The following is a 24,620-nucleotide window of genomic DNA, read 5'->3' as shown; positions in this document are numbered from 1 at the left end:
GGTATTATTATTTCTCCGCTCTCAAGTTCTACATTTCAGCTCATATTTCATCGCTCCCAAGTTCATTTATTATTTAACTGGTTCCAGCCAGTATCCACTCCGTGCTAACAACAGTCTGGTTCCAGCCAGTATCCACAGCAGCCGTTTTATCTTCAGCAACCCAGCTTTTCCTGGAACACCAGCTGGTACAATCCTGGGTTATCTCCATTGCTACAGTTGAGCCTGGTAAGGACTTTCCATCTAGAAGATTATAAGAACTATCTCACACTACCAGTGCCCTGTGGCTCCTGCCATCCTGTAGTACCCAGGAACTGTATTTATTCTTTGCTGACTTTTATGTTTTCTTTTACTGCTGCTGTGTTGCGGAGTTGTCATAATAAACATCATTGACTTTTATCCAAGTTGTTGTGGTCACGCCTTCGGGCAGTTATTATTCATGTTACTTACATGTCCAGGGGTCTGATACAACCTCCCAGGTTCCGGTACATCTCAGCCCCTACAACTGAGGCTGCCTCCCGTCAGCTCAGGCCCTCAGTTGTGACACTCATCTTTCTAACAGAAACCTTTCTTGTCAATCAGACGGCAACAAGTACATTTATTACACGGGAAGAGACCCGATCTTTTCATAAGGGGATGACTACTAGTGGAATCGGTATTCTGATGATTGGACTATAGTTGACTGGGTGCCAATATGTTCTTAAGATTTTTTGACTTCCTAAAGATGATGTTGGGTCTTTCAGGTAAGTGTGGTCCTAATATGGGATCTTTCAAAAGAAGGTGCCAGTGTCTACTCAAAATACGTTTAATTTTAACATTTTCCTGATTATATTGAGTAATGAACGGTCTCTCCATCTGGTTCTCTTTTTTGGTGTGATCTTGCTTAACCAGTAAACTTGTCCTATCTATTTCAGAAGCGCGAACTTGATATTTCCGTAGTTCCGTCACATTATAACCTCTATCAATAAATTGTTCGACCAAAATGGATGATTGTTCCCAATAACTATGTTGTTACAATTCTTCCTCATATGCCAAAACTGTGAGTATGGAACTGAGATTTTCCACCTGGACAGGTGGCAACTATTAAAAGGTATAAAGCTATTGGCATCTGTTTCTTTGAAGAAGGTCTTTGAATTGAGGCTACCTCCATTATCGATGCTTAAGAGAACGTCCAAATAATCAATGGTCAAAGCATGTTGTTTATACGTGAATTTGAGATTGAAGGTATTAATCTGAATTCGAGAGATAAAGCTGTCAAGGGCATCCTCTTCACCGTCCTAAATGAAGATCAGGTCATCTATATATCTTTTATAGAACCTGATGTTGGAGCAACTGAATTCTCCATCAGAATATATGATGTCATTCTCCCATCCATCCATGTAGATATTAGCATACGATGGGGCAAACTTTGTCCCCATCACTGTACCACGTTTTTGATGGTAATACTTCCCCTTAAACTCAAAGTAATTATGGTTTAAAATAAACCTAACGCTCTCCAGCAAGAATTCTCTCTCATCTTCACTAACTGAACTATCCTTAACAAGGATTTTCTGAACTGCTTCACACCCCTTGGTGTGGGGGATGGAGGTGTATAGAGCTTGGCCGTCTACTGTAACCCATCTGTAAGTAGGTAGCCATTGGAATTCACCCTGGATTCTTAACAAATAAGTTGAGTCTCTCAAATATGACATCTGTTTCTTGACATACGGTTGAAGTTTAATATCAAGAAAATGTGACAGGTTAGAGGTCAATGAGTCCACCACTGCCACTATAGGTCTACCGGGTGGTGGCATCACCCCTTTATGCACCTTGGGGAGGTGGTAAAACACAGGAACCCTCAGGGTTTTGTTATTCAACTAATCGAATACCTCCTTGCAAAGGATGCCTTTATTCTTAGCCCTGTTCAATACATCATCCAACTCCTCACTATACACCAACATGGGGTCCCCTATTAGTTGTTCATATGTAGAAGAGTCTTCAATTTGATTGAGTGCCTCTTTAACATAAGCCGTTCTTTCCTGGATAACAGCTCCATCCTTATCCGCTGATTTAATCACTATTTCATCATCATTCTTTAGCTGCTTGACTGCTAATCTCTCTTGGGGAGTAAGGTTACCACAATATCTATCATCTTGGACCTTAAGTTACCTAAAGTCTTCTTTTACGGAATTGAAGAAGAATTCAATATGGTTTCCTCTCGATTCAACAGGGTAATATCTGGATGGGGGTGCTACCACTGGCTTAATCTTAGGTTCATGGTTCAGTTTAGGCATAGGGTTTTAAAAAAAATGTCTTTTCAAAGTAAGACTTTGTATGTATTTATTTAAATCTATGAATAAATTAAATTTATCCACGTGTTGGTTGGGAGCAAATTTCATGCCTTTGTTCAGTACTGATACCTGTGAGGTTGATAGTTCCTTCTTAATAAGGTTGATGATTGATGACTTAATGGTTCTTGCAGGAGGTTGATCGCTCTTCTTTTCTTGTTGGGTGATCTTTCTTCCGCCCCTTGTACCTCTTCTCCTGGGAGTAATTGTCTTTTCACCCCCTGTAGGGACTCTAACCGGGTGTGTAAACGTTCCCTTTCTTGGAGGTATGGTAGACCTACCTTCCTTTTCTCCTCTAAAAAAACCCTACCTTTAGGAGATGGGGATCTAAATTGTTCATATCGATTTTGATGTACAAATCTTTGATATCGCCCTACGAGTGATTAATCGGTTCTATAAGAAGGTTTTCTCCCGTATCTACGTCTAGAAGACTGGCGGGAATTCCTTCTCCTCATCTCGTAGGTGCCTCTTTGTCTGCAGTAGTGAAAGGGAGAATAATCCCGTCTGGGATAAAAAAAACTTCATTGTTGTAATCGTTCTCTGTCCTTCTCCATCCCCTTTGATCAGGTTTATTATTCGCATTGGTGCCCCAATCATGTATCTTTCCACTGTCATAGTCTAACTTGTCTCTTGCAAACTTTTTTTGTTTGCGCTGAATGATCTCCTTTTCTAAATTATCTAATTTATGTTGAAGGTCAGTAACATCTCTCTTAAATTCTTCATCCTCATTAAACTTTAACAAAGTTGTTTCTAATTTGTTAAGATCTAATTCTAAGGTTTCTAGTTCTTTCTTTCTTTCAGTTACAATAAGGCCTACCAATCTGGCTGCACTTTCATCTAAAATTCTATTCCAACTTTTAATGAACTCCTCATTTTGATATCCCGTAATAGGGGTTTTATTTAACCTCAAACCTCGGGGGACACGTCCCACCTCTAGGTATTTTTCAAGTGTAATGAGGTCATACCAACTTTTCAATTCTCTAGTGGTTAATTTTTCCATTTTATTAAGAAGGTGATAATACTCCTCATTATCCTCATCATCTGTCTGCTCAATATCACATACATCATTTACAAATATAGTTTTACACTTTTGATTCCTACTTTTACAATCATTAAACAACGGCAACAGCTGCAATGGAGAGTAACTAACAGAAGCAATACACCAAAACAAAATACTCTCCCTCTGCGCTAGTGGATTAATACAATTAAGATAATCACTTCAATTGATACAAGAGTAATTAAAAAGAGGCAGCCAAGTTCCACTAAGTTCCCTGTTGGGAGGAACCAATGTATAGAAATGTATGGCAATAGGAGAACGGGCGCCTGAGTGTCTTATCAACACCCACATTTTTACCAAAGAATTTACAAGTGGCTTAAACACCTAAAAACAACCTATAACATGTTCCATCTTAAAAAAATTATTAAAACAAAATAATATCAAAATCGTTACAGAGGAGATGTATTGTTCCACATTTGTAGCAATATGATTTTTAGTGTTGAAAACAATTGTAGGTGATCCAAAATATTCTCCTCCTTCTCCTTAATGCTGATTCAGAGATAACATCACAATACAGATAACCCAATGCGTTTAGTCTCTATAGTGAGACTTCATCAGGGGTACATCTACAATTGTGAAGAATAATTACCATGTGTTCAGACATGCGCTATTCTTTTTAAACATGTATACAGTAGTGCAAGTAAGGAATAGATAACCATACAGCATAAATAGTGTACATGCAGAGCACCACATAAAAATAGAACAAAATGGTTACTGAGCTTTTGTAAATGAAAAAGAGTTCCACGCTTCTATGAGCAGCTTCTTGATGTATAGAAGACAAGAGTATCCAAGAATTTCTGAAATCAGAAGAAAGTGCTTCCCTCTAATAGGTGGGACCCTTTATAAGGGGGATCAGCACAGGAAATGAATCATAGTGCAGTATTTTGTATAAAATCAGCAGGTTTTTAATACAAATCGCACTTACAACATTTAGGAATAAAAATCACATGTAAAAAACTCCTTTTCTGGCAACAATACTGGAACATTCAGAAAATATCACCAAGGTCCTGTAGATGTTCTCAGGATAGGGGTTGGCATACACAGCTCCGGAATCTGTGAAAACCTCTCCAAGGTGACAGTACACGAAAATTCCAAGCAGGTAGGAGTTTCAGGAACCACACACTTAACGCGTTTCGGACCTCACTGGGTCCTTCATCAGAAGTGTGGTTACAGTCACAATAAAAGCCATTTTATAGGATTTCTAATTGTAAAATTACAGACAGCGGTGCGGGATCTCCGTTTCCTGTTCCCCGACCGGAAGTGATGTTGTCCGCTTGAGGCCGTTGCGTTCCACGGCCATCTCACCGAAAAGCAGGAAGTCCTTCTCTATGATGCGTACCACGCTGCGTTCCACCGCGGGTACAGGAGCTCCTTCTCCAATGACGTCAGCGTTGCGTTCCACGCTGCGTTCCACTGCGGATCGCAGCGCTCATACAGTTCCTGTGTGAATGTTCATTTGGGTCCATGTTTCACATAAAAACAGTAGATGTATTAATATTCAAAGGGATATTTCAACAAACCCTGCCAAGAATATAAAATGAATAGTGATACATACATTCATAATATTCATAAATTACTAATAATTAACCGTCACCATACCGAAGGTTTAAAACAGTGATAGTGCTGGTTACAGAATGTATGAAGAAGAATATTTCATTCACACTAATACATAAAATCCCCTAAAGAGAAAAAAAGTGACAGTGCTTGTTTTTAGAATAAGGTAAAAAAAGGCTAATCCATATAGATGATATGTTTATTAAGTTAGAAAACATCCTAATTCAAATTCATTGTTTAAACCATTGGGAATGAGGGTTTTTAATAGGAAAATCCACCGCATCTCTGCTTTGGATAACCTTTTTTCTATATCCCTGGTTCTTAACTTAGGCATAATTAGTTCTATTCCACAAAACATCTTTAGACTACATTCCTTTTTCTCATGGAATTTTTTAAAATGTGCCGACACAGTGTGTGTATCCAGACCTTTTCTGATGTTGTATATGTGCTCGGCCAACCTAGTTTTTAGAGCTCTAGTGGTCCTGCCTACATAGTACAGGCCACAACTACAGCCGAACACATATACAACATTACGGGAATTGCATGTAATGAATTGATTAATGGTATAATTCTTATCATTAATGGTAAATTCCTTGATTTTGCTGGTGTCACTTTTGACTGTTCGACACATAAGGCAACATCCACACCGGTGGAAGCCCTTAGTTCGGACACTCTGACGTGACTCCACTTCTAAGCTACTTCTCACAAGTTTGTCTTTTAGTGCCGGAGCCTTCCTATAGATAAAGGACGGTACCGTAGGTAGACTCTCTGATAGGGTTTGATCCTGCAATAAAAGCTTCCAATTTCTTCTAAAGATGTTTTCAATGCTTTTAAAATTGGTGCTATACTGACTGATAAAAGCCCATTCGTATTTGTCATTCTTCTTTTTTTCACCATTTTTAATCTTTAATAGATCATCTCTTTCTATATTATTTATTCTTGTTCTAGCTTTCTCAATTGTACCTGATGTATATCCCTTCTGTTTGAAACGCTCTGAGATCTCATTCAGCTGTGTTTCACAGACCTCTTTATCAGTACAATTGCGTTTAATTCTTGAAAACTGACTGAAAGGTATCCCCTCCAGCCAGTTATCATGGTGCAGGCTTGATCTCTCGATGAAACTATTAGTATCAGTGGGTTTTCTATAGTTCTTGGTTTTTATGCATCCCTGATCAACATAGATGCACAGATCCAAAAAATGAATTTCCTTTTTACTTGAAGAGAACGTGAGTTTTATCTCCATATTGTTCTCATTAAGTTGGTTACAAAACAGGGTTAGTGATTCCTCCTCACCCTTCCACACAAATAGGATATCATCTATGTACCTCTGCCAGGACACCAGGTTCGCCACCAGATCGCCTTCCGACCATATCTGGCGGTCCTCCCAGTACGCCATAAATAAATTGGCGTAACTGGGGGCGAACCTGGTGCCCATGGCAGTGCCCACAACCTGTAAATAGAAGTCACCATCAAAAACAAAATAGTTATTATCGAGTATAAACTCTATCCCTTCCAAAATAAATGTTTTTGTTTGTAGATTTAGATCACTTTTTTCTAAGAAAAAGGAGACTGCTGTTAGACCCCTTTCCTTAAGTACATCCCCTGTGTCCTTTAGATAGGCTTTGGTTAAATTTACTAGAGGTTGTAAGTAATAATCAATTACTGCTGAAAGATTTGACGTAATACTATTACACCCCGAAATTATAGGGCGACCTGGCGGGTTATTACAGTCCTTATGGACTTTCGGGAGAGTATATATCGTTGGAATAGTAGGATTCTTTATCTTAATGAAATCTGCTTCATTTTGTGTTAATACCCCATCGTCCATAGCTTTTTGGATAAGGCCTTCTAATGCCTTCTCAATTTTCAAGGTGGGGTCACTTTTTAATTTCTTGTAAGTTATCCCATTGTTAAGTTGTTTGTGAATGTCTTCCATATATTTACTTTTGTCCATAAGGACTACTCCCCCTCCTTTATCGGCAGGTTTTATTATAAGTTCAGGGTCCTCCTTTAATGATTTAATAGCTTTAAATTCGTTCTTAGTGAGATTTAAGCTTCTATTTTGACCCTTTTTATTTTTATTTTTATTGGACAACATGGTGTCTATTTCACTGCAGACAACTTTATTAAAGCAGTCAACGCAGCTACCCCTACAATGGGTGGGATAAAAAGTGGATGGAGGTTTAAATTTGGATTTCTTATTTATGTCTATCGTGCCTATATTTGGTGCTTCTTTCTCCTTGTTTAAAAAGAAACGTTTCACTGCCAGTTTCCTAACAAACTTTTACACGTCCACATAAATTTCAAAGGGATTGGATTGGTGAGAAGGAGCAAACTTAAGTCCCTTCTTAAGGACTCTCTCTTCATTAGTATCTAGAACTCTTGAACTTAAATTAAAGATTTTTATTTCCTCATTAGTCCTTTCTGTTTTATTTTCAATGTCGGGGGTATTTCTCTTCCTTTTTTGTTTTTTGGATATGGATTTTATGCCCGCTCTTTTTCCCCTATATCTCTTCTTATTTTTTCCATTTTTTACACTTTGGGTCTCCTTGGGGTTCTGGGGTCCCAGTTTAAACGGGGCGAATATGAGGTGGATGGGTTTTCATCCTGCATCTCTTGAAATACCGAAAACCTATTCGTAGTGTTATAGGAGTTGTAATTCCTAGGTACCCTCTCAAAAGGGGCCTTCCGTGTATCCAATCTGTAGGGGTCATCACTTTCCTGATTATATCTCTGTCTGTGGTTATAATTCCTATTTTTAAAATTTGATGTTCGTCTCTTATGAAATGGTTCAAATGATTCATTATATTGATATGGGTCATTTCTCCATTGTACATTATTTTGAGTCTTAAAATTTCTAACATTATTCTTCCTCCAAGTAGGTGTATTATTTGGAGGTTTTTCGGGAATAACAGACACTTTTTCTATGTTCCCTTCCCCTATGTCTCTCAAATATTTTTTATGTTTTTTATCTCTCAATTCTTTAGTGTTTTTGGTTATTTTCCTTAATAGCTCTTTTTCAGCTGTTCTAAAATCTTCAAGTTCCTTAAAAGGATTAACAAGGGTGTGTAGTAAATTAATTTCATCATTTAACTTAGATATCGCTGACCTTCTCTCCTTAATGATGAGGCCTATCAGGGACAGTGAACAGCTGTCCAGGATAGAGTCCCATTCCCGCTTAAAATTACCATCTTCAGTTGTAAATGAAGGAGGTTTAACAATTTTAAGACCTTTAGGAATAATCTGGTCAGCATGATACTTTTCTAAAGTAATTAATTCCCACCATAAACGATTCTCTTTTAGCATCACACCTTCTAATTTAGAAAAAATAGTGTCCAGATCCTCATCACAGACATCAATTATATCATTAGTTTTTGAAAAGGAGGATGATATCAAATCTTTTCTTGTTTCTCTAAAATTAAACATGTCTGCTGCAAGATGTACCACCCAAAGGATGAAAAAATAGACCTAAAAATTGTGTGTGGGTGTAACAAGTATGCGCAGTTAAAATCTGAATCAAGCAGCAAAAGTACACATGAATAGAGTGTTCATCCAAACACTCAAGGAAACTGATTGTGAAGAAAAATTACCATGTGTTCAGACATGCGCTATTCTTTTTAAACATGTATACAGTAGTGCAAGTAAGGAATAGATAACCATACAGCATAAATAGTGTACATGCAGAGCACCACATAAAAATAGAACAAAATGGTTACTGAGCTTTTGTAAATGAAAAAGAGTTCCACGCTTCTATGAGCAGCTTCTTGATGTATAGAAGACAAGAGTATCCAAGAATTTCTGAAATCAGAAGAAAGTGCTTCCCTCTAATAGGTGGGACCCTTTATAAGGGGGATCAGCACAGGAAATGAATCATAGTGCAGTATTTTGTATAAAATCAGCAGGTTTTTAATACAAATCGCACTTACAACATTTAGGAATAAAAATCACATGTAAAAAACTCCTTTTCTGGCAACAATACTGGAACATTCAGAAAATATCACCAAGGTCCTGTAGATGTTCTCAGGATAGGGGTTGGCATACACAGCTCCGGAATCTGTGAAAACCTCTCCAAGGTGACAGTACACGAAAAGTCCAAGCAGGCAGGAGTTTCAGGAACCACACACTTAACGCGTTTCGGACCTCACTGGGTCCTTCATCAGAAGTGTGGTTACAGTCACAATAAAAGCCATTTTATAGGATTTCTAATTGTAAAATTACAGACAGCGGTGTGGGATCTCCGTTTCCTGTTCCCCGACCGGAAGTGATGTTGTCCGCTTGAGGCCGTTGCGTTCCACGGCCATCTCACCGAAAAGCAGGAAGTCCTTCTCTATGATGCGTACCACGCTGCGTTCCACCGCGGGTACAGGAGCTCCTTCTCCAATGACGTCAGCGTTGCGTTCCATGCTGCGTTCCACTGCGGATCGCAGCGCTCATACAGTTCCTGTGTGAATGTTCATTTGGGTCCATGTTTCACATAAAAACAGTAGATGTATTAATATCCAAAGGGATATTTCAACAAACCCTGCCAAGAATATAAAATGAATAGTGATACATACATTCATAATATTCATAAATTACTAATAATTAACCGTCACCATACCGAAGGTTTAAAACAGTGATAGTGCTGGTTACAGAATGTATGAAGAAGAATATTTCATTCACACTAATACATAAAATCCCCTAAAGAGAAAAAAAGTGACAGTGCTTGTTTTTAGAATAAGGTAAAAAAAGGCTAATCCATATAGATGATATGTTTATTAAGTTAGAAAACATCCTAATTCAAATTCATTGTTTAAACCATTGGGAATGAGGGTTTTTAATAGGAAAATCCACCGCATCTCTGCTTTGGATAACCTTTTTTCTATATCCCTGGTTCTTAACTTAGGCATAATTAGTTCTATTCCACAAAACATCTTTAGACTACATTCCTTTTTCTCATGGAATTTTTTAAAATGTGCCGACACAGTGTGTGTATCCAGACCTTTTCTGATGTTGTATATGTGCTCGGCCAACCTAGTTTTTAGAGCTCTAGTGGTCCTGCCTACATAGTACAGGCCACAACTACAGCCGAACACATATACAACATTACGGGAATTGCATGTAATGAATTGATTAATGGTATAATTCTTATCATTAATGGTAAATTCCTTGATTTTGCTGGTGTCACTTTTGACTGTTCGACACATAAGGCAACATCCACACCGGTGGAAGCCCTTAGTTCGGACACTCTGACGTGACTCCACTTCTAAGCTACTTCTCACAAGTTTGTCTTTTAGTGCCGGAGCCTTCCTATAGATAAAGGACGGTACCGTAGGTAGACTCTCTGATAGGGTTTGATCCTGCAATAAAAGCTTCCAATTTCTTCTAAAGATGTTTTCAATGCTTTTAAAATTGGTGCTATACTGACTGATAAAAGCCCATTCGTATTTGTCATTCTTCTTTTTTTCACCATTTTTAATCTTTAATAGATCATCTCTTTCTATATTATTTATTCTTGTTCTAGCTTTCTCAATTGTACCTGATGTATATCCCTTCTGTTTGAAACGCTCTGAGATCTCATTCAGCTGTGTTTCACAGACCTCTTTATCAGTACAATTGCGTTTAATTCTTGAAAACTGACTGAAAGGTATCCCCTCCAGCCAGTTATCATGGTGCAGGCTTGATCTCTCGATGAAACTATTAGTATCAGTGGGTTTTCTATAGTTCTTGGTTTTTATGCATCCCTGATCAACATAGATGCACAGATCCAAAAAATGAATTTCCTTTTTACTTGAAGAGAACGTGAGTTTTATCTCCATATTGTTCTCATTAAGTTGGTTACAAAACAGGGTTAGTGATTCCTCCTCACCCTTCCACACAAATAGGATATCATCTATGTACCTCTGCCAGGACACCAGGTTCGCCACCAGATCGCCTTCCGACCATATCTGGCGGTCCTCCCAGTACGCCATAAATAAATTGGCGTAACTGGGGGCGAACCTGGTGCCCATAAAGAGGTCTGTGAAACACAGCTGAATGAGATCTCAGAGCGTTTCAAACAGAAGGGATATACATCAGGTACAATTGAGAAAGCTAGAACAAGAATAAATAATATAGAAAGAGATGATCTATTAAAGATTAAAAATGGTGAAAAAAAGAAGAATGACAAATACGAATGGGCTTTTATCAGTCAGTATAGCACCAATTTTAAAAGCATTGAAAACATCTTTAGAAGAAATTGGAAGCTTTTATTGCAGGATCAAACCCTATCAGAGAGTCTACCTACGGTACCGTCCTTTATCTATAGGAAGGCTCCGGCACTAAAAGACAAACTTGTGAGAAGTAGCTTAGAAGTGGAGTCACGTCAGAGTGTCCGAACTAAGGGCTTCCACCGGTGTGGATGTTGCCTTATGTGTCGAACAGTCAAAAGTGACACCAGCAAAATCAAGGAATTTACCATTAATGATAAGAATTATACCATTAATCAATTCATTACATGCAATTCCCGTAATGTTGTATATGTGTTCGGCTGTAGTTGTGGCCTGTACTGTGTAGGCAGGACCACTAGAGCTCTAAAAACTAGGTTGGCCGAGCACATATACAACATCAGAAAAGGTCTGGATACACACACTGTGTCGGCACATTTTAAAAAATTCCATGAGAAAAAGGAATGTAGTCTAAAGATGTTTTGTGGAATAGAACTAATTATGCCTAAGTTAAGAACCAGGGATATAGAAAAAAGGTTATCCAAAGCAGAGATGCGGTGGATTTTCCTATTAAAAACCCTCATTCCCAATGGTTTAAACAATGAATTTGAATTAGGATGTTTTCTAACTTAATAAACATATCATCTATATGGATTAGCCTTTTTTTACCTTATTCTAAAAACAAGCACTGTCACTTTTTTTCTCTTTAGGGGATTTTATGTATTAGTGTGAATGAAATATTCTTCTTCATACATTCTGTAACCAGCACTATCACTGTTTTAAACCTTCGGTATGGTGACGGTTAATTATTAGTAATTTATGAATATTATGAATGTATGTATCACTATTCATTTTATATTCTTGGCAGGGTTTGTTGAAATATCCCTTTGGATATTAATACATCTACTGTTTTTATGTGAAACATGGACCCAAATGAACATTCACACAGGAACTGTATGAGCGCTGCGATCCGCAGTGGAACGCAGCGTGGAACGCAACGCTGACGTCATTGGAGAAGGAGCTCCTGTACCCGCGGTGGAACGCAGCGTGGTACGCATCATAGAGAAGGACTTCCTGCTTTTCGGTGAGATGGCCGTGGAACGCAACGGCCTCAAGCGGACAACATCACTTTCGGTCGGGGAACAGGAAACGGAGATCCCGCACCGCTGTCTGTAATTTTACAATTAGAAATCCTATAAAATGGCTTTTATTGTGACTGTAACCACACTTCTGATGAAGGACCCAGTGAGGTCCGAAACGCGTTAAGTGTGTGGTTCCTGAAACTCCTGCCTGCTTGGACTTTTCGTGTACTGTCACCTTGGAGAGGTTTTCACAGATTCCGGAGCTGTGTATGCCAACCCCTATCCTGAGAACATCTACAGGACCTTGGTGATATTTTCTGAATGTTCCAGTATTGTTGCCAGAAAAGGAGTTTTTTTACATGTGATTTTTATTCCTAAATGTTGTAAGTGCGATTTGTATTAAAAACCTGCTGATTTTATACAAAATACTGCACTATGATTCATTTCCTGTGCTGATCCCCCTTATAAAGGGTCCCACCTATTAGAGGGAAGCACTTTCTTCTGATTTCAGAAATTCTTGGATACTCTTGTCTTCTATACATCAAGAAGCTGCTCATAGAAGCGTGGAACTCTTTTTCATTTACAAAAGCTCAGTAACCATTTTGTTCTATTTTTATGTGGTGCTCTGCATGTACACTATTTATGCTGTATGGTTATCTATTCCTTACTTGCACTACTGTATACATGTTTAAAAAGAATAGCGCATGTCTGAACACATGGTAATTATTCTTCACAATCAGTTTCCTTGAGTGTTTGGATGAACACTCTATTCATGTGTACTTTTGCTGCTTGATTCTGATTTTAACTGCGCATACTTGTTACACCCACACACAATTTTTAGGTACATCTACAATTGTAAAAGAATTTTACAAAACTAAAATCATATATCTTATTCATACAAAAAATGAGGAACATATAATTGTACAGATTTTAAGTATATCAGAGCAAACAGACAAAAAAGATTGCAAAAAGAAGAAGAAAGGAAGAACAAGAGAAATTCCAAGATCATGATAACATCTTAGGTCATACTTCAACTGACTGATACAAGCAGTCATTAATCAAATTAAAATGACTTGGCAAATAATTTCTACAGTATATGCTTGAAAGAAAAACCCGTATGTCACAAGGGTTTACTGGTGGGCAAACGATCTGGCCTATTAAAGAATATTAATTAGATCAATTATATTGAACTAGCATGATGTATATGAGACAAGCAAAATTTTTTAATTTAATCTAGGTATCCCACAAATCCTCACATACCTTATAGTGAGGCTATTTGTAAAAAAATTCGGACACTCAGGTACAGAGGAAGAAACCACTTAGGTGAGAAACCTAGTAAATTGATATTAGGGCAAATTGATCTAATGAGTACATATAGGTGTATATTTAATCAAGTGGTGTTATTTATTCTGATCACAGATAATTGGTACATTATTTCCCATATCAGTATGGCGATCTTCTAATATAAAGTACCCATATCTGGGACATTCCCCACTATACAAAAATGGAAAGAGAATATATCCCATCCATCGTTATCGATGCCAATTAAAAATTTTGATAATGCTGACAGTCAATTCATTTATAGCAACAATAAAATGCAAATAAAAAGAAGTGCAATTTCATTATCACATAATTATAAAATATACACAAAACATAATACGTGAATATATTTATATACATAATATATCTAAAGAACCCCAAGTTGTGTAAGACCTGAAGTATAATATTACAAAACAAAATATACATAATATATAAAGACATTTAAATAGAACTTTGTTCAAATAGTGCCAAAATTTCCATATTAATTAACCTCACCTTCTGTGAATCTGCAGTGGAAGCTAAGTACCTGTGCAATGAAGCACTGAGCCAAAACTAGCCCTTTATAAAGGGAAAGGATAGTGACATCATCCAATACTTGGATATAATTGGTGCTCTGAAAATTGCTTTTTGCTCCTTATTTATTGATAGTGAAACCAAGACAAAAACATGAACCCACTAGAATACTTTCATAGAATAATATACTTTATTGAAATACCTCATTAATAAACCAGTTGTGAATAAAAACCTTAATTGTTGTTTCTCTGACGTCCTAGTGGATGCTGGGAACTCCGTAAGGACCATGGGGAACAGACGGGCTCCGCAGGAAACTGGGCACTCTAAAAGAAAGATTAGGTACTATCTGGTGTGCACTGGCTCCTCCCTCTATGCCCCTCCTCCAGACCTCAGTTAGAATCTGTGCCCGGCCAGAGCTGGGTGCTCCTAGTGAGCTCTCCTGAGCTTGCTAGAAAGAAAGTATTTGTTAGGTTTTTTGTTTTCAGTGAGATCTGCTGGCAACAGACTCACTGCTACGAGGGACTGAGGGGAGAGAAGCAAACCTACCTGCGTGCAGCTAGCTTGTGCTTCTTAGGCTACTGGACACCATTAGCTCCAGAGGGTTCGAACACAGGGCCTGACCTCGATAGTCCGTTTCCGGAGCCGCGCCGCCGTCCCCCTTGCAGAGCCAGAAGACAGAAGAGAAGGAGATGAAATCGGCGGCAGAAGACTCCGGTCTTCATTAAGGTAGCGCACAGCACTGCAGCTGTGCGCCATTGCTCCCACTGCACACCACACACTCCGGTCACTGTAGGGTGCAGGGCGCTGTGGGGGGGACGCCCTGGGCAGCAATAAAATACCTTTTGGCATAAAAATACACATAATACAGTCTGTGACTGTATATGTGTAAAACCCCCGCCATTTTTCAGTCAGAAACTGCAGGGAGAAGCCCGCCGCTGAGGGGGCAGGGCCTTCTTCCTCAGCACACCAGCGCCATTTTTCCTTCACAGTTCCGCTGGAAGCAGCTCCCCAGGCTCTCCCCTGCAGTATTCCTGATACAAGAAGGGTAAAAAAGAGAGGGGGGCACATAAATTTAGGTGCAAATAATATATATTAAGCAGCTATTGGGAAAAATCACTCATTATAGTGAAAATCCCTGTGTTATATAGCGCTGTGGTGTGTGCTGGCATACTCTCTCTCTGTCTCCCCAAAGGACTTTGTGGGGTCCTGTCCTCAGTCAGAGCATTCCCTGTGTGTGTGTGGTGTGTCGGTACGGCTGTGTTGACATGTTTGATGAGGAGGGTTACGTGGAGGCGGAGCAAGGGCAGATAAGTGTGGTGTCGCCCCTGACGGGGCCGACACCGGATTGGATGGATATGTGGAAGGTCTTAACAGACAGTGTCAACTCCTTACATAAAAGGTTCGATGACGCAGCAGCCTTGGGACAGCCGGGATCTCAACCCGCGCCTGCCCAGGCGTCTCAGAGGCCATCAGGGGCTCATAAACGCCCGCTAGCTCAGATGGTAGACACAGATGTCGACACGGAGTCTGACTCCAGTGTAGATGAGATTGAGACAAATGCACAGTCTACTAAAGCCATCCGATGCATGATTACTGCAATGAAAAATGTATTGCACATTTCTGATATTAACCCGGTTACTACCAAAAGAGTATTATGTTTGGGGAGAAAAAGCAGCCAGTGACTTTTCCCCCATCTGATGAATTAAATGAATTGTATGAGGAAGCGTGGAGTTCCCCCGATAAGAAACTAGTGATTTCTAAGAGGTTACTGATGGCGTACCCTTTCCCGCCAACGGATAGGTTACGTTGGGAAACATCCCCTAGGGTGGACAAAGCGCTCACACGCTTATCAAAAAAGGTGGCACTGCCGTCTCAGGATACGGCCGCCTTAAAGGAGCCTGCGGATAGAAAGCAGGAAGCTATCCTGAAGTCTGTGTATACACACTCAGGTACTCTACTGAGACCTGCTATTGCTTCAGCATGGATGTGTAGTGCTGCAGCCACATGGTCTGATACCCTGTCAGACAACATTGATTCCCTCGACAGGGATACTATTTTGCTAACCATAGAACATATAAAAGACGTCGTCTTATATATGCGGGATGCACAGAGGGACATTTGCCTGCTGGCATCTAGAATTAATGCAATGTCCATTTCTGCCAGGAGAGTATTATGGACTCGGCAGTGGACAGGTGATGCTGATTCTAAAAGGCACATGGAGGTTTTGCCTTATAAGGGTGAGGAATTGTTTGGGGATGGTCTCTCGGACCTCGTATCCACGGCAACAGCCGGGAAGTCAACTTTTTTACCTCAAGTTCCCTCACAGACTAAGAAAGCACCGTATTATCATGTATAGTCCTTTCGGCCTCAGAAAGGCAAGCGGATCAGAGGCGCATCCTTTCTGCCCAGAGGCAGGGGTAGAGGAAAGAAGCTGCACCAGGCAGCCAGTTCCCAGGAACAAAAATCCTCCCCCGCTTCCTCTAAGTCCACCACATGACGCTGGGGCTCCACAGGCGGAGCTGGGTGCGGTGGGGGCGCGTCTCCGAAACTTCAGCAATCAGTGGGTTCACTCACAAGTGGATCTCTGGGCTGTACAAATTGTATCTCAGGGATACAAGCTGGAGTTCGAGGCGACTCCCCCTCACCGTTACCTCAAATCAGCCTTGCCAGCTGCTCCCAGGGAAAGGGAGGTAGTACTGGCGGCAATTCACAAGCTGTACCTCCAGCAGGTGATAATCAAGGTTCCCATCCTTCAACAGGGACGGGGTTACTATTCCACAATGTTTGTGGTACCGAAACCAGACGGTTCGGTGAGACCCATTCTAAATTTAAAATCCTTGAACACTTATATAAGGAAGTTCAAGTTCAAAATGGAATCGCTCAGGGCGGTTATTGCAAGCCTGGAAGAGGGGGATTTTATGGTGTCGCTGGACATCAAGGATGCTTACTTGCATGTCCCCGTTTACCCACCTCACCAGGAGTACCTCAGGTTTGTGGTACAGGATTGTCATTACCAATTCCAGACGTTGCCGTTTGGTCTGTCCACGGCACCGAGAGTATTTACCAAGGTAATGGCCGAAATGATGATACTCCTTCGGAAGAAGGGAGTTATAATTATCCCGTACTTGGACGATCTCCTTATAAAGGCGAGGTCCAGAGAGCAGTTGTTAGTCAGTGTAGCACTTTCTCGGGAAGTGTTGCTACAGCACGGCTGGATTCTGAATATCCCAAAGTCGCAGCTGATTCCTGCGACGCGTCTGCTCTTCCTGGGCATGATTCTGGACACAGAACAGAAGAAGGTGTTTCTCCCAGTGGAGAAGGCCCAGGAATTGTCATCTCTGGTCAGGGACCTCCTGAAACCAAAACAGGTGTCGGTGCATCAATGCACGCGAGTCCTGGGAAAGATGGTGGCTTCTTACGAAGCAATTCCCTTCGGCAGGTTCCATGCAAGGATCTTTCAGTGGGATCTGTTAGACAAATGGTCCGGATCGCATCTTCAGATGCATCGGTTGATCACCCTGTCCCCAAGGGCCAGGGTGTCTCTGCTGTGGTGGCTGCAGAGTGCTTATATTCTCGAGGGCCGCAGATTCGGCATACAGGACTGGGTCCTGGTGACCACGGACGCAAGCCTCCGAGGATGGGGGGCAGTCACTCAGGGAAGGAACTTCCAGGGACTGTGGTCAAGTCAGGAGACTTCACTACACATAAATATACTGGAACTAAGGGCCATTTACAATGCCCTGAGTCAAACAGAGCCCCTGCTTCAAAACCAACCAGTGCTGATTCAATCAGACAACATCACGGCGGTCGCCCATGTAAACCGACAGGGCTGCACAAGAAGCAGGATGGCGATGGCAGAAGCCACAAGGATTCTCCGATGGGCGGAAAATCACGTGCTAGCACTGTCAGCAGTGTTCATTCCAGGAGTGGACAACTGGGAAGCAGACTTCCTCAGCAGGCACGACCTCCACCCGGGAGAGTGGGTACTTCATCCAGAAGTCTTCACGCAGATTGTAAACCGTTGGGAACGGCCACAGGTGGACATGATGGCGTCCTGCCTCAACAAAAAGCTAAAAAAATATTGCGCCAGGTCAAGGGACCCTCAGGCGATAGCTGTGGACGCACTAGTGACACCGTGGGTGTACCAGTCTGTTTATGTGTTCCCTCCTCTTCCTCTCATACCCAAGGTACTGAGGATAGTAAGAAAGAAAGTAGTAAGAACTATACTCATCGTTCCGGATTGGCCAATAAGACCTTGGTACCCAGAACTACAAGAAATGATCTCAGAGGAACCATGGCCTCTGCCTCTCAGACAAGACCTGTTACAGCAGGGGCCCTGTCTGTTCCAAGACTTACCGCGGCTGCGTTTGACGGCATAGTGGTTGAACTCCGGATCCTAACGGAAAAGGGCATTCCAGATGAAGTGATTCCTATGCTGATAAAGGCTAGGAAAGACGTGACAGCACAACATTATCACCGTATATGGCGAAAATATGTTGCTTGGTGTGAGACCAGGAAGGCCCCTACAGAGGAATTCCAGCTGGGTCAATTCCTGCACTTCCTATAGTCAGGAGTGACTATGGGCCTAAAATTAGGATCCATAAAGGTCCAGATTTCGGCCCTATCTATTTTCTTTCAAAAAGAACTGGCTTCACTGCCTGAAGTTCAGACGTTTGTTAAGGGAGTGCTGCATATTCAGCCCCCTTTTGTGCCTCCAGTGGCACCTTGGGATCTTAACGTTGTGTTGGGTTTCCTGAAATCCCACTGGTTTGAGCCACTTAAGACCGTGGAGCTAAAATATCTCACGTGGAAAGTGGTCATGCTATTGGCCTTAGCTTCGGCTAGGCGTGTGTCAGAATTGGCGGCTTTGTCTTGTAAAAGCCCTTATCTGATCTTCCATATGGACAGGGCAGAATTGAGGACTCGTCCCCAATTTCTCCCTAAGGTGGTATCAGCGTTTCATTTGAACCAACCTATTGTGGTGCCTGCGGCTACTCGGGACTTGGAGGACTCCAAGTTACTAGATGTAGTCAGGGCTTTGAAAATCTATGTAGCCAGGATGGCTGGAGTCAGGAAAACTGACTCGCTGTTTATCCTGCATGCACCCAACAAGCTGGGTGCTCCTGCTTCAAAACAAACTATTGCGCGCTGGATCTGTAACACGATTCAGCAAGCTCATTCTGCGGCAGGATTGCCGCATCCTAAATCAGTGAAAGCCCATTCCACAAGGAAGGTGGGCTCTTCTTGGGCGGCTGCCCGAGGGGTCTCGGCTTTACAGCTTTGCCGAGCTGCTACTTGGTCGGGTTCAAACACATTTGCTAAGTTCTACAAGTTTGATACCCTGGCTGAGGAGGACCTTGCCTTTGCTCATTCGGTGCTGCAGAGTCATCCGCACTCTCCCTCCCGTTTGGGAGCTTTGGTATAATCCCCATGGTCCTTACGGAGTTCCCAGCATCCACTAGGACGTCAGAGAAAATAAGAATTTACTCACCGGTAATTCTATTTCTTGTAGTCCGTAGTGGATGCTGGGCGCCCGTCCCAAGTGCGGACTCTCTGCAATACATGTATATAGCTATTGCTTAACTAAAGGGTTATTGTTATGAGCCATCTGTTACTGAGGCTCAGTTGTTGTTCATACTGTTAACTGGGTATGGTTATCACGAATTGTACGGTGTGATTGGTGTGGCTGGTATGAGTCTTACCCTGGATTCCAAATCCTTTCCTTGTTGTGTCAGCTCTTCCGGGCACAGTTTCCTTAACTGAGGTCTGGAGGAGGGGCATAGAGGGAGGAGCCAGTGCCCACCAGATAGTACCTAATCTTTCTTTTAGAGTGCCCAGTCTCCAGCGGAGCCCGTCTATTCCCCATGGTCCTTACGGAGTTCCCAGCATCCACCACGGACTACGAGAAATAGAATTACCGGTGAGTAAATTCTTATTATTACCCACAATGCATTTTATTAATCAGCACAACCTGAGACTGACTCTTTCAGATTAACAGTTTCCTCCTCCAATCAAAATGAGTGTGGGGCGGGACATGTATCCGATGATACTAGCACATGTAACCACTATGTAAACTTAAACTATTTAGTATAAGTATTAAGGGGAATACACTCCCAGCCAGCGCCGCCAACATCGCCTGCTCGCCGCCCCATGACACACTCCATTAGCCACATGCAGCCGCCGCAGCGGGACCGCCTGTGTTCCAGCGCCATTTTGTTATGCGTTCCAGCGGGACAGCTAAGGATTTCCCATCACGTGATTACATCACGTGGTCTAATACTACCAATAAAAGGTTTATTCTGTGTTATGGGTGGCTAAGAAGCCGTTCGGCTCGTACCATAATAGCAACAAAAAGTGCTACAACTTAATACATAGTTATAAAGGTATAATATCCAATAAGTTACAGTGGCAATTTCAAAGCTAACCAGGTTTTATAAGGTTTGCAATGCTGTGTAAAACAGTGAATAGATTAAATGTATTTATAACTACTAAACTATAAACAATGTGATTAATATGTATTATTTATTTATTGTATTATCCTTATTTACTATATATTATACAACCCATTGACAATAAATTACCAATATATGCTACTTTTTACCTAAAAAATACATACATTAACTTATATATAAATATGCATATGCACACACACATATATATATATATATATATATATATATACGTACATACTTACATATACACCCTCCATGACCCCAATCGAATATTACCTATTACTATTATGTCTCCTATTCAGATTGGTTTATAAACCTAACCCCTAATGTTTAATGAGTGGTAACGGGATCGATTTATAAATATAAATATGGTATCTTTGTTGACTAGGCATATTACAACTCAAGATACTTAAAAATTCATGAAATAAAAGAAATTACCACCTCCAAATTAATTAACTATACATATAGCACTATTGGCACCACAAAGAACAAAGTTCCACCTTTACAATTATAAATTCCAAAGACACAAGAACATTTGTACAAGAGCCGACCAATTACAGTGTTGTATTCTAATACAGAGAGCTTATCTACCTTTATAAATAATAACAGGGGAGGGGTTATAGTTAGATAATACATTGAAAAATATATTGAAAAAAAATACCAGATGTAAACCCACCCAATTAATGCAACCCACTAACTGTTGGAATAATGAGTGGGCCAAGAACCAGTATGGTTGCTCTTACAAAAAAAATAATGAAACAGCATGAATTTATGAAATTGTTTAATGTTTTTCAATAATAGGCCTTGTGGATCACAAATTTAAATCTATTGTGGCCCGTTTGATTGACTCAAGTGTCTGACAACTGCACTACATGCTATTTAAATAATTTAATGAGGGTAATTACCCACAAATTAAGGTATGTGTCCTTTCAGAGATTGATCTCAAGTGTATGACCATTCCCCTTTATTCCTTCTTTTTGGACCTATTCTATTGATTCATTGTTCCATTAGCTTATTTTATGATGTGGCTCTGTTTTTATCATAAATGTGCTGTAATAATTAATGTGTTTTTTTGAACAAATGTCCTAAAAATCATATTCTATGATTATAGATGTACCCCTGATGAAGTCTTGGCAAGAGATGAAATGCGTTAGTTTTTCTATCTATTTGTCATGACCTCTTATAAGGAGGAGTCTGTAAAGAAACATTTATACATCTGTACATCAATATCTGTGTTGATTTTCAAGTTGTGTCAACATTTGGAAGAAATCATTACAGAAACTTCTGCGTGATTATTGACATGTATTTTATCTTTTATGAATTTTAATAAATTGTATCAGAGGAACACATTGTATATCACTACTCCTTGTTAAAGGTTATATTACACCCTTTTGTTTACAGAATACTTTTTGTTGGTGTGAAAATATATCGGGTGTTGAATGAACCCCAAGGCGTCAATCTCACTATTACTGTATATATATATATATATATATATTTATTTATATATGTATATACAGTATATATATATATATATATATATATATATATACACATACAGAAAACCCTGCACTCTCCTAAGCAGCTTCATTCACCATAATGCTTTAATATACATCTGAATAAACAATGGGGTTTTGGTTTATGAATTGTACAATGCATGTAAGCTTGCGGCCCACTCCACGGGACCCAATTTCACCGCAAGTCCTACTCTATCACAAACTTTCACATAGATTTTATAGAAACCTGGCAACTGCTGTCTCATAGGGGAAAATGTGCTTATCTGGAGTGGGCTGCAAGCTTACATGCATTGTACAATTCATAAACCAAAACCCCATTGTTTATTCAGATGTATACTAAAGCATTAAGGTGAATGAAGCTGCTTAGGAGAGTACAGGGCTTTCTGTATGTCTATATTTGAGTTTGGTGGTCACAGCCCACCGCACCCCAACCCCTGGGAATGGAGAGTGCAGTGGTTCCTTGTATTTGTTTTATATATATATATATATACAATTATATATATATATATTGTTTTATGAGATTAAGGGCCCAATTCCTAGTCTAGTGCAAAGTGGGCAAAAGTGTGTATAGCCATATTAAGGGGCCAGGTGTCAGGTGATTAGTGTACCTTTAAAAGCAATAAGATATGTGGCAGGTACACATTAAACCTAGTGGGCATATTTGCAGTTATATTATGTGTGATACAGTTGCCAGGTTTTAATTTTTAAGACTCTGTGATAGTGTAGGACCTGCAAGAAGGTGGGGTACCTTGGCGAGCAGTGACCGGCGAAAACACTCACATGAGTCTGTCACTTGTTTATTAGTTGCAGTTGTCTGAAGATAGCAAAAATATCAGTGCTGATTATAATGAGCATTATACAGGTATTTCCAGTGATAAAAGATTACCCCCATGGATTTATAGACAGAAATGAGAGAAATTATATTTCTTTATAAAAATACGTATACAATGCAATAACAATGTTTAGGCTCTTTAAACAAAAATTTGGACTCCAGCCTGCATGTAATTTGGCAAACTGTCCCTATCTTACCCTACAGACGTCTTCTCGTACCCCATGAGAGACGGTTCAGCGCTGCAGATCTCACTTTGTGCACTCTCTGTGTGACAGTCTGACTGCCCATAGTTAGATTTTCTCACTCCAGAGGCTCCCCTCAGCAATGAACTGTGCCCCATGGAATGCACAGTTTCCACGCAGTGCGAGGGGTCCACTGTGTCGGGATCATGCTGTAATACAGGTGTTGGTGCCGTCACTATAGTGGCTCCCTCCAGCAGTAGTTGTACACAGTTCCCATGCTGTATGTGGGTCCGCTGTGCCTGGTTCCTGCTGCCAGACAGGTGGAAGTGCCGTTACTGCTGCAACACCTTTCAACAGTGATGCTCCTCAGTGGCATGAGCAGTACTAGTACAGATCAGGATGATACGGCAGGGCATGGTGCACAGTATGCATAATAACACTGTAATGGAAGGGGCATTATTACTATTCATATTATTACCAGGCAGGTTGCTGTGTGGCTTGTGATGCTGCTACATGTGGGTATAACTTGGTGCATAGTGTGCACCAAATTATACCTAATTTGCCTGGTAATAATAATAGTAATAATTTCCCTTCCATTACAGTGATCTGATATAAATCAGTGCCATCCCGGGTCATAGTGTGCACCAAGTTATACCCACATGTAGTAGAAACACAAGTCACACAACAACCTGCCTACCAAAAATGATGCCCCTTCTATTACAGTGTTATGTATACTGTACACAGCACCATGACCTGCCGTGTCATCCAGATCTGTATTAGTACTGCTTGTTGCCGTCGAGGAGCAGCACTGTTGAAACAATATGTTCAGCTCAGGATAACACTGCATGGCATTGGTATGGTGCTGTGCGGCGATAGCAAGAGACAGGGGTTGGGCAGGGCATGGGCCACAGCACAGTGTCATGACACATGACCTCAGCACCATAACGGCCCTGGACCAAGTGACAGGGTAATGGGGGCCGGGGGTTGGGGGAGAATGTTTGGTGCGGCCGATGGACAGCATTGAATAATTATTTTAGTTAATTAGCGACTGAGAGGAGTGGGCAGTTTAGACAGCATTAACAGGTGCTGCGGTTCCATTTTTTGTGCATCCCTGAACCTTGGGGCCCCTCTGACCCTTGGGGCCCAGGACGAGTGTCCCCTTTGACCCCCCACCCCATCACCGGGCCTGATGGGGCCCACAGATGGTACTGTTTGTGCTAGGTGAGATTTGAGCCTATACTATCTGTGCTATGCGACTTGGACTAAGTGGGGTATGCTATTTGAACTACATGCTATTTGAACTACACCCAATTTTGAATACACTACAATGTACTATCGGTCTAATTCAGACCTGATCGCTAGGGTGCATTTTTTGCATCCCTGCAATCAGGTGGTTGCCACCTACAGGGGGATTGCATCCCTGCGATCAGGTAGTCGTTGCCTACAGGGGGAGGGGGAAATCGCTGTGCAGGGGTGCGAGCGCATGTGCAGGAGAGCTACACAAACAGAAGTTTGTGCAGTCTCTGCACAGCCCAGTTCTTGCTCTTCCAGTGCGATGATCGGGGCCGGAGCTGACGTCAGATACCCTCCCTTTAAGCGCCTGCT

Source organism: Pseudophryne corroboree, chromosome 6, assembly GCF_028390025.1.
Source record: "Pseudophryne corroboree isolate aPseCor3 chromosome 6, aPseCor3.hap2, whole genome shotgun sequence".
Classification (NCBI taxonomy): domain Eukaryota; kingdom Metazoa; phylum Chordata; class Amphibia; order Anura; family Myobatrachidae; genus Pseudophryne; species Pseudophryne corroboree.
The sequence above is the reverse complement of the archived record's forward strand: the minus strand, read 5'-3'. Positions refer to the sequence as shown.